Here is a 12,033-nt window from a genome sequence, read left to right on the forward strand (position 1 = left end):
GGCCCCTGGCATCCTGACCCTCCCAAATGCAAACAGGACTCCGCCATGAAGGCAGCTGCCCAGTCCTGGAAGGACTAGCACAGAGTGGGCTCCAGGAGTGCTTGGGTTGGGCCGTGGTGGGCCATGATGTGTCCCAACAGGAGGGAGCAACATTTTGGAAAGGAGCGTGACTCCTCCCACCAACCCAGTGTCCCTAGAGGTACCTAGGCAAGGCCTGTGTCATCTTTTCTCCAGGGCCCATCCTCATCACGCTATCAATTTTTCTACCCCAAATGCAACATCTAGGCAGGTGGTGTGATACCATCCCACCCCACCCCCAGCCCAGCCGCCTCTGCTTGCAAGCCCCTTGTTTGGAAAGAAGCACTCGTTTGCTTTGCTGATTTTGTGATGTGCTTGCTACTGAGAATTCCAACTGTTTTTCCTTAAAATATGTGCAAGCTGTGTTCTGGCAAGCTTCAGTTATGCAAAAGTCAAGGCCACAGGTCCATTGGGACAGCTAATACTGGGCCCAGGGGACAGGGGAAAGCCTGGGGCTTTTCTCTTGGGGCCCTGTGGGCCTCTAGTAAGGGGTTGAGAATGTTCCTTCTGCCCCTCTCCTAGTGCGCCTGCCTTCTGGAGCCCTGCAGCTCTTCTGAGGCCCACCACAAGGCTTTGATTGCCTGGGAGTTCGCAGTCCCCCACCTTCACCTCATGGGCCAGCCTAGGTTCCACCCACAGCCGTCTGCCCCAGCCCACCTCTGTCTAGGTTGTGGCCCACCTAGGAGGGGCCACTGACATTGTTGAAGTCCATTCGGGCTGCTATAACACAAATGCCATGAACTTGGTGGCTTATAAACAACAGAAATGTATTGCTCACAGTTCTGGAGCTAGGAAGTCCAAGGTCAAGGTACCAGCAGAGCCAGGGCCTAGTAAGGACCGGCTTCCTGATTCATCGATGGCTGTCATTTTGCTGTGTTCTCCCATGATGGAAGGGGCAAGGGAGTGGCTCTCTGGGGTCTCTTTTTAAGGGCACTAATTCCATTCATGGGGGCTCCACCCTCATGAGCGCATCACCTCCCAAAGGCCCCCCCCTCCCAATACCGTCACATTTGGGATTAGGATTTCAACATATGAATTGTGGAGAGACAGACATTCAGTCCATAGCAGGCACGCAGGTGGAAAGGGGAGCTTCTGCTTTGATGCTCACTGCATTTTAGCTTCCCCTTCCCCACAGTCCCCCAACCCATTAGCCTGAAGCTTTCAGAGCTGTACCGAGGTCCACCCTCACTAGCTCCTCCAAGAGACACTGAGCGCCTGCAGTGTGCCAGGCTTACTGGCCCAGATCATCACCAGAATACTGGGCTAAAATGCATTTCATTCAAAAGGCTGACTGCTGGGGCTGCCACTAGCCTCACATTGAAGCGCACCGTTGATGTGAATCCGAGGTGGCCCACCGCAACTGGCCTGAGGCCATCACACTGGTGATGAGTGGAAGAAAGAAGACAGAAGGAAAGAGAAACCCCTGGCGGGAGTGCCCTTCCCGCTGTGAGCGGAGGTGAGGCCACTTGGGCTTCTCTTGGATTCATGCATGTATGAGCTTGGTTTCAGCAATGGTGGGCTGGTCGAATTTTTTTCTCACTGAGCGCATATTATTGCTTTAATTAAAAGATGTTTAGGGGCTGGCCACGTGGCCAAGTGGTTGAGTTCGCGTACCCTGCTTCAGCGGCCCAGGGTTTCGCGGGTTCAGATCCTGGGCGCGGACACGGCACTGCTCATCAGGCCATGCTGAGGCGACGTCCCACATGCCACAACTAGAAGGACCCACAACTAAATATACACAACTATGTACTGGGGGGATTTGGGGAGAAAAAGGAAAAATAAAATCTTTTAAAAAAATGATTTTTAAAATATATGATAAAAAACACGGCCCCCAATTTTTTCAGACAAGTCAGAAGAATCCTGTGCTCCCTCCTCCCTCACCCCTTTTCTGACCTTCATTCAACAAGCATTTATTGAGCACCTGCTGTGTGCCAAGCTCCAGAAGTGAATGACATAATGCCTGCCCTCGGGACAGAGCATCAGAGCAAGACAGCCATGTAGCCAAAAATCACCACAAGTGGGGCCTATGTGCACCAAGCTGGGCTCCTAGGATTTGTGCCTTAGTGGATGCTGGCTCTACCTCAATTAATAAACTACAGAGCAAATGAATCCCCCTCTCTCCGTCCTCAGGTCCTGCTGGGTTTACATCCCAAAGACCTCCACACCCTGCCCAGGCTGGGGGTGGGCCTCTCTCTCCTCCCTGGGCCCCCTGTGCTTTCAGACCCGACCCCACTGCCTGGGAGCGGCCTGCACCCCCAGACTGGGAGCCCGCAAGGCAGGTGGGCCAGATCCACCCCAGCCCCCAGCACGCACCCTGGGGTGAGGCCCAGAGTGGGCCCAGGGGAAGGTGTCCTACGAGTGGGTGGGAGGACACAGTTCTCTCACCCCGGCGCCGAGTCCTGGGGACCCTGCAGGTCAGCACGTGAGGGACCAGACTGCATGGGAGGCAGCGTCAGCCTGGGCCTTCCCTCACCTCCTGTCCCAGAGCGAAGCGGTGGAGATGATGGACCAGATCGTGCACTGGGTGCGAGAGGACCCGTCGGGGCTGGGCCTCTGTGTGTTCCAGGATGGCCGCTTCAGTGGCATGGCAGGATCTCCTGACTGGAGATGGCAGGTGGGTGTCAGGTGCCTGGAGGATGAGGACGGGTACAGCCTCAGCCTTGACTCAGAAGGCCCCCTGGGCCAGAATCTGCAAGCACACTGGGTGGCTGAATGGGAAGGGCCAAGGGGTGGAGGATGGGAACTGGCTACAGAAGGCCTGGGAAGACGCATTTGGCCGACGCTACATGGCGAAGCCCGAGTCCCAGATCTCACTGGCGGGAGTGAGCTTCCGAGATTCGATTAGAATTCAGAGATTTATCTCCAAACTGTTATTGTAATTTTGTTATCCACTTCACCCGCTGCCTTTCAGGCTTGGCCTTCTGGTGCAGGACCCGTACCCTCCGTCGCCTGCAGCTGGCTCCTGGAGGCCCGCGCTGTGCACTTGCCTGCTTTGCAATGGCCCCTACGTGATGCCTGGCTCTTTTCGAGCAGCCCGCTGGGTTTCAGAAGAAAGGTTTTAGTAGCGTGTTTCCTGCAAGGAACTTTGTACCTAAGATTAAGAGATGGGGCAAATCTCAAAAGCCCTTTGTCTTTAGTTACTGAAGACGGTTGGCATCCATAGCAGTCCTTGTGACAAGAGTTCCTTTAAATTGTTCAGCAATTGTTTTCCTAAAGCATTTTGTAAAGTCTGGTTTGAAGTTTGTCTAGTTGAGATCAAAATGTGTTTTGAGAACCTCATTTTTCTCTAAAACTTGATTCTTTTCTTCATATGTTCTCCTGTGTTATTTTAAGATTAGAGACACTTTATCAAAGGCACAGTTGTATACAACTTTAGAGATTTTCCTCCTGGAGGGTCTGCTTCATTTCATTCTTGCAAAATAGAAATTCCCCACAGGACTTTTTCTGGAAACACTCACGACCTGAATGGAATCAAACAACTGAATACTATCTCCCATTCTGACAGTGAACGCCGTGCCAGTGTACCACAGTGCTGCGCGACGGCGGTATTCTGTGTTGTATTCTCACATGATCAGGATGAGTCCTTTAGAGAAGAGTGGCAGGGATGGTGTGAATAGGTGTTGAACTTTATCAAATGCTTTTGCTACATCAATTTAGATATTATGTTTGTTTTCCCTGTAAGCAATAATGAAGTGAATTATGTTGATAACTGTCAATATTAACTTATCATTACACCTTGGGGAAAAACCTCCTTGGGCATGATAAAGAATGTGATTTAGTACCTTTGTGTTTGTGTTCATAAGAAAGATTGGGCTACACAGAGCTTTTACTCTGCTATCTTTGTCCAATTTTGGTATCAGGGTTTTAATAGCCTCATGAATGGGTTTGGCTGCTTTCCATCTTTTCCCGTGCAGGGAGGGGTTTGGACGATGTGAGAATTACCTATTTCTTTTTGGGTTTAGTAGAGTTTAACCATGAAACCATCAGGGCCGGCCCCACAGCCGAGTAGTTAAGTTCACGTGCTCCACTTTGATGGCCCAGGGTTTCACCAGTTCGGATCCCAGGCACGGACATGGCACCGCTCATCAGGTCATGCTGAGGTGGCGTCCCACGTGCCACAACCAGAAGGACCTAAACTAGAATATACAGCTATGTACTGGGGGGCTTTGGGGAGAAGAAGAAGAAAAAAATGATTGGCAACAGATGTTAGCTCAGGGCGAATCTACAAAAAAAAGAAAAAAACCATCCAGGCCTGGTGCAGTTTCGAAGGCTAGATCTTTGACTATCGTTACATCTCTTCCGTGGATGTTGGTTTCTTCTGATTTTCCACTTCTCAACCAATTATTATAATTCATATTTTCCTAGAAAATTATCTATTTTATCTAGATTTTCCAATTTATTCATATAAAGCTGTATGTGGTATCCTCTTACAACGTTTAGAAAAATTGTCTCTGCATCTGAAGTTATGACCCACCCTATTTCTTATGGTAATGTATTCATTTCTTCACATTCTTTTCTCCTGACGAAAACTGCCATGAGTTTGTACATTTTTTCTTTTGCTCTTTCAACTATTCTGGGCTTTTTGCTGTTCATGTATTTCATCATTTCAGTAGCAAGGGCTTTCCTTTGGTTTTAGTAATTTCTAATTTGAGTCCTTTGGAGTCAGTGAATATGATTTTGGCTTTTGGACTTGGGTTTCCCTTGTGACCAAACACATAGATAGTTTTGGATAATGTTCCGTACGCATCTGAGAAGAATCTATATTACCTGATTGTCGGGTACAGTTCAAGATACACTGTATATCTGTTAGGTCAAGCTCACGACTTGCGTTGTTCAAATCCTCTGTATTCTTACTTATTTTTTGTCCCCTCAGTCTGCCAATTCCTGGCCGAAGTCCAGTAAGTCTCTTCCACTCTGATTATGTCCATTTCTTTTTGAACTTCCGTCAACTTTTTGCTTACATATTATGAAGCTATGTTGGGCACAAAGATTTGTGCCTGTCATAACTCCTTTGGGCTTGTGTCTTATGTACGGGAGTATTCGTATTCGTCCCTTTGGCAGCTTTTCGCTTTGGCCTCTCTTTTACGTGATAGTAGTGTTGCTCTACCTGCTTTTTTGCTTTTAGTATTTTCCTGGCATGTTTTTTTACCCATTTATTTTGACCCTTCTCATGATTTGTTTGTTTTTGTTTTTTTTTTAAAGATTTTTTTTATTTTTCCTTTTTCTCCCCAAAGCCCCCCGGTACATAGTTGTATATTCTTCGCTGTGGGTCCTTCTAGTTGTGGCATGTGGGACGCTGCCTCAGCGTGGTTTGATGAGCAGTGCCATGTCCGCGCCCAGGATTCGAACCAACGAAACACTGGGCCGCCTGCAGCGGAGCGCGCGAACTTAACCACTCAGCCACGGGGCCAGCCCCTCTCATGATTTGTTTTTTAACAAGACTCTGAGTTTGTTGGGGGTAGCAACGTGCCAAGTTTCGAAACTACATTTCCCAGCCTCGCTTGAAGATAGGGGTGACCAATGAAATGAGAATGGAAGTCATTGGGTGGGGCTTCTGAAAAGTTCTTTACAGTGGGCTGAATCAGTGGGAGCTGCCCCCTTTTGGTCCTTTTCTGCCCCTTTCTCTTTCTCCCAACCTGGAACACATATTTGATGGCTGGAGCTTCAGCAGCTATCTTGGTACAGTAAAGAAAATGCCAAGAGAATCATAAAGACTTTTCTTTTGACATTCTTGAGCAACTAACCAAAGCCAGCGACTGCCTACTTTCAAACATCTCAAGACATGAGAAAAATAAACTCTGTGTTTAAACACTCATTATTTCATGTCTGTTACTCCGTCAAACACACTTTCTATGTTCCAGTGCCTGTGTAGGCAACCAGTGTTGTTAGTTTCCTATGCATCCTTCTAGAGATATTCTTTTTATTGTCATTATTCTAAGTATAATTTTGACTTTTATTATGGGAATTTTCAGGCATACACAGAAATAGTGTAACTAACCTCCATGTCCCCGTCACCACTTCATCAACTGTCCAGCAATATTCTGTGCATGTACACATACACACACCTTGTTTCACACAAATGCCAGCGTACTATTCATACTCTCCTTTGCCTTCCTTTTTAAAATTAGCGATATACGCTGGAGATGGTTCCATATCAGTACATAATTTCTTCATTCTCTTTAATGTCTATCTAGTGTCCTTTTATCATTTCACACATGTGCAAATATATCTGTAGAATCAATTCCTAGATGTGGAGTTGCTGGAGCAAAAGTTATATGCATTTGTCCTGTTGACAGATGTCGCCAAAGTACCTGCATAGAAATTGTGCCGGCCACAGCTCCCGCCGGCAGTGCCAGAGTGATTGCCCACACCTTTGCCAATGTTGTGTGCTAGCAAACTTTCCTACCTTTGCCAGTTTGATAAATGAAAAAGGTCTCTCACTGTACTTTTAATTCTGATTTCTCTTATTTAGAAGTCATTTGTATTTCTTTCCTGTGAGCTGTATTCATAGCTTTTGCCCATTTTTCTATTGAGTTGTTAGCATTTTTCTTACTATTTTGTAGCAGCTACTTACATAATAGGAAAATTAACCCCCTTTTCTCTGATGTGAGTTGCAAATAATTTTCCCAATTTATCATTTTCCTTGGACTTCCCTCACGGTAATTTTTGTATTAAAGAAATTTTGAAGGCATAGTGTTGAGTGAAAGAAGCAAGACACAGAAGAAGACATAAACTATGACTTTAAATATCTAACTTTAACACGCGACTGAAATAAATTCTCTGGCTACGATTTTGAAAACGAAACTTTTGGAGCAGCTAAATGACTTATTAACAGCAAGTAAGTGGTTCTAGCTATCCAATTTGTTGCCCTACTCAGAAACCATTCATGGGATCATGGAGCTCTTTTTTTAGATACTTATTGGTCTGCAGCAAATCCCCATTACACAGTGAGCGTGGGCGGTGCCATGCAGATCAGATCTCCGCCAGCGTAGACTGAACAGGGAGTAAGTTTCCTGTCTGAGAACGCGGTAGACCTTTGCATTCCTTCAGGCCTTTTTTATGTCCCTGAAGAATATTTTAAAGTTTCTTTACATAGAGCTTGCATAATTCTTGTTAAGGTCATTTCTAGATATTTTATCCTTTTTGTTAAATGGAGTCTTTTCTTTCATTACGTCTTCTAACTCGTCGTTTGTCTAAATGATTTTGTACCTCACCAACTTCCTGTACTCTCCTTACTCTTGGTAACATTTTTTAAAGTAGATTCTCTTGGACTTTTCAGATATAAAAGCACATCATCTGCAAATGGCCATCATTTTAACTCTGCTTCCTAAAGTTTTAACCTTTCAAACTGTGGAGTACAGCACAGACGCAGAGAAGGGTGTAAATCGTGTATGTTTTACATGCATTCCCTACACTTTATATAAAGAACATACTCTGTAACCAGCCCCAGATCAAGAACTAGAGCGCCATCTCCAGCCCCGGTATGTCTCCCCACAATCCCCTCCCTCTGCCTCCCTAACTTCTATGGTAACCATTTCCTTGCTTTGCATCAGAATTTTGCCGCCTAAGCATACATCCATCCATACATAATATGGTTGAATTTTGCCCTTTTTTGACTTTATAGAAATCCCTCCTCTCCTCCAAATCTCCCATCAGAATTTCTCGCGTGGCCCATCCTAACTGAAACCTACAGGAAAGGGAGTTCTGGGAAATGTAGTTCAGGCTAGCGAAGCGGACACGTTACAAAGCCCCCCCAATCCTTTGATTTAACTCTCCTCAAATTACTTAGTTTTCATGTACCATCTGTTTTCTGTCAGGCCACTGACTGATTCAATTATGTAGTATTTTTTTAATCATCCAATAAAATGTTTCCTAATTTCCATCGTGTTATTGTCTTTGAACCGTGGGTTATTTAAATATACTTCTTCATTTCTAAACATGTGGGCATTTTTCTAGTTATCTTTTTGTTATGAGCATCAATACCCTCCTGCCAAAGATCCCCAGGAACACACGTGTAGGTGAACAAGTTGGGCCTATTACTCTTTGCAGTGAGGGAGACGCACACCGTGGGGAGCAAGGGGGCATCTCAGAAAGAGTGTGTTGGAAAGAAGCTATTGCAACATTTAACTTTGGTTGGGTGATCTTGGGAGGGTCTAAGGAAGCGAGGGTTTGCTCTACATACTGCCAGGAAGCAAGGACAATTCTGTGATTGGGGATCTCAATAAATTGTCTCTATAGGGAGGGCAGACCACAGTGAGGGTAAAGGGGTGGTCGGGAAAGCAGCAGCAGGCATGCATACTAGCTGAGCAAGAGTGGGTGTTCGGCATTCGTGGTTCTACAGCAACGTTGATTTTATCTGTACTTAGAGAAAAATCGTGAAATGGCCTTGCTTCATTTCATCTTCTCATGGTCTTGAGTAGCCTTGTCTGAAGTTGGTGTTCTGTGAGATTGTTTATGTCCGGTAAGAGAACAACACGGCCTAGCTGTGAGTGCCAGGCCAGCCTGCAAACGTCAGGGGCTGCTATTTTGTTTTGTTTTGTTTTCCTTTCTCATGGGTTTCTAGCTTAATAACACTGTGGTCAGAGCTCATGCTCTGAGTAATTTTGATCCTTTGAAACATGTTAAGACTTGTTTTAGGTTCCGGGATGTGGTCAGTTTCTGTAAAGGCTCAATGTGTGCCCAAAACAATGTGCCGTCTTCACTTGGGTGCAGCGTTCTATACATGTTCCTTAGATCAAGCTGCCAATGGTTCAAATCCATTTCCTTACTGATATTTTGTCTGCTTGATCCGCCAATTACTGAGAGAGGTGTATTAAAGTCTCCCAACTCCACGTATGAATTCGTCTTGCTAAAAAAAAAATTTGAACCCAAATCTGATCAGCCCTCTGGATCCAACTACCAATTTACAGGAAGTATGAACTTCAGAGGAACTTGTTAAACTAGCCCCATAGGGATGCAATCATCAACATCCAGACTGTGGGAACTCTACAGTACAAACGGCACAGTTTTTTCAACAACTAAATCGCAAGGGAGAAAAAAGAGATAGCAGCACAGCCTGCAGATTAAGAGACACTCAACTGGGGGACGGGGATAAGAGGTACAAACTTCCAGTGATAAAATAAGTAAGCCACGGGGATGTAATGTACAGCATAAGGAAGATAGGCAACGATATTGTAATACCTTCGTGTGGTGACAGATGGTAACTAGTCTGATCAAGGTGATCATTTTGTAATGTAGATAAATGTCAAATCACTATGTTGTACACCTGAAACTAATACAGTCTTGTAGAGCAACTATAGTTCAATACCGAAAATAAATAAATAAATAACCGCCCCTTAGAAACATAGCATTGCATGCACAGACCTCAATTCAGTCCTGATTCAAACAAACAAGCTATGAAGAAAACAATGTGACATTGGAGAATCTGAACACTGACTGGATATTTGATGATAGTAAGGAATTCAAGTTATTCCTTAGTGCGATAATGGTATTGTAGCTACATTAATAAAGAGTCTGTCTTTTAGAGTACATACTTAAACTTTGTGGGAGTGACAATCTGTACCTTTGCCGTGTTAAAATATTTTATAATCTTTGATGCTGTTATAAATTAAATGTTTTTTTTTTATTTGGAAATAATTTCAAACCTACAGAAAAGTCCAAAATAGTACAAAAACCACCCATATACACTTCAACTAGATTCACCTATTACTAACATTTTGCCCCATTTACTTTATCACTCCAAAAACAAACCTACTAAGAGCTTGGAATCTCTTGGCAGTCCCCCTGGCTCCTACAACCTTGCCCTGACTGAGGGCCCATGGTCAAATAAGCTGAAAAATAATTTTAAAAAACAATGTTTATGAGTTCCTTGGTGCTTTTATTTCCCCTTCTGTGTGATTATGGTATTCACTTGACAATTGGGTTCGTTTGCCTTCAGTTTTAGGCTGTTTTCCCCTTCCCATTCTTATTGATTTTATTTTCTGAATATAAAGAACATTAACATGATCACAAAAGTCAAAACTAACCCAAAGGGCATCCTCAGAGAAATCCAGCTCCCTCCTGTGCCCCTGCAGCTCCGTTCCCAGCCCCCCACCGCACCCCTCACCCCCCACGCCCCCCCCCCCAGAGGTAACCAACTTCCTGGTTTCCTGGGTTAGCCTTCCTGGATTTCTTTGTAATGATTAGCAGATGTGTGCACATTTCCTTATTTTCCTTCTTTATTACACAAAAGTACCGCACCATATATTCTCTTTTGCACTTCGATTTTCCCCTTAACATTAATGCCTGTAAATCACTCTACGTCAGTTCACAGAGAGCTTCCTCGCTCTTTTTCACAGCTGCAAAATACTCTCTTGTGTGTATATACCATAGTCTGTTCAATCACTCTCCTATGTGTAGACGTTTAGGTAGTTTCCAATACTTTTCAATTACAAATAAAGCTACAATAAATAACATTGTGCATATGTATTTTCATATTGCCCTATTATTTTAAAAAAAGGCCTTCATGAAAATCCATGTATATGTCTCCATGGACAAGAGTTTCTCAAGGGTATATGACCAGGAGTAACTTGCTGAGTCGTACCGCATTGCCTCTTCTTTCACTCAAATTGTTCTCCAGAATGGCTCCATCATTTTACAGCTCCATCAGAAATGTAGGAAGATATCTGTTCCCTATGCCTTTGCCAGCATTTAAAATTTCTTTGGTGAACTTGATGTATAAAAATGATACCCTGTTGATATTTCAACTTATATCCCCTGATAGCTACTATCTTTTCATAGATGTATTGGCCATTTTTAATTCTTCTTCAGTGAATCTTCTGCTTATGTCTTTGCCCATTTTTCTGTTGAATGATTTGTCCTTTTCTTCCCAGTCTGTAGGAGTTCTTTATGAAGTCTTGAAATGAATTTTTTGCCTGTTTTATACATTGGAAATATCTTCTTCTAGTCTGTCATTTGGTTATAAACCATGTTAATGGTGACTTTCGTTAATACAGTTTTTAATTTTGAGATAGTGAAACATATCCTTGCTTCGTGCTTTTTGTGTCTTATTTAAGAAAATTTCAGAAAATTTCCTATGACCGGGTCATTTATCTTGTATTTTATTTTAATGGTATTTGAATTTTGTTTTTCACATTTATATCTTTAACTCCTCTGGAAATGACGTTTGAGAATAGGGTAAGGTAGGGGCCTCTTTTCTTTTTGTAACCATAGAGCACTGAATTGTTCCATCCCCACTTATTGATGACACTCTCCTTTCCCACCAGCTCCTCTGTCGTGTACTAGATGTGTAAAGATCTCTTCCCTTCTCTGTTCCATTCATCTGTCTATTCCTGAGCCGAGATCAGGCTGCTTTCAATACTAGAGCTAAAAACTGTCTTGTTATCTGATAAAGCAAGTACCCTTCTTTGTTCTTTTTAAAAATATTCCGTACAATCTTTACCCCTTTACTCATCCATGTAAACTTCAGGATCTATTTGTCAGATTTCCACAAATCTATTGGATTTTTATTTAATTCAGAGATTAATTCGGGGAAGAAGTGTCGTATTTGCAATGCCAAGCTTTCTCTTCCACGAGCATAGTATATCTCTTCATTTACTTAAGTAGTCTTTTATATCCTTTACTTAAGTTTGACAATTATCTCCATAAGGAGATATTTTTTCTTAGGTTTACTCCCAGATACCTTTTCATTGTTATTACTCTTGTGAATTGTGTCTCTTTTGTCTCCAGCTCATCTTCTATTTGGTGAATGCTAGTATATAGGAATGCTAATGATTTATATAGGCTGATCTTCTGTCTGGCTATCTCATTGCACTTTTTATTAATTTTAATAAGTTGTTCATTGATTCTCTTTTCTGTAATATAGATTCCATAATCCAATAGTCCTCAAATACTGATAATTTAGTCTCCTTTTTTCTAATCCGCATCTGGTTAATCTCTGTTTCTTATTGTGACGCA

Source organism: Equus asinus, chromosome X, assembly GCF_041296235.1.
Source record: "Equus asinus isolate D_3611 breed Donkey chromosome X, EquAss-T2T_v2, whole genome shotgun sequence".
In the NCBI taxonomy this organism is placed as follows: Eukaryota; Metazoa; Chordata; class Mammalia; order Perissodactyla; family Equidae; genus Equus; species Equus asinus.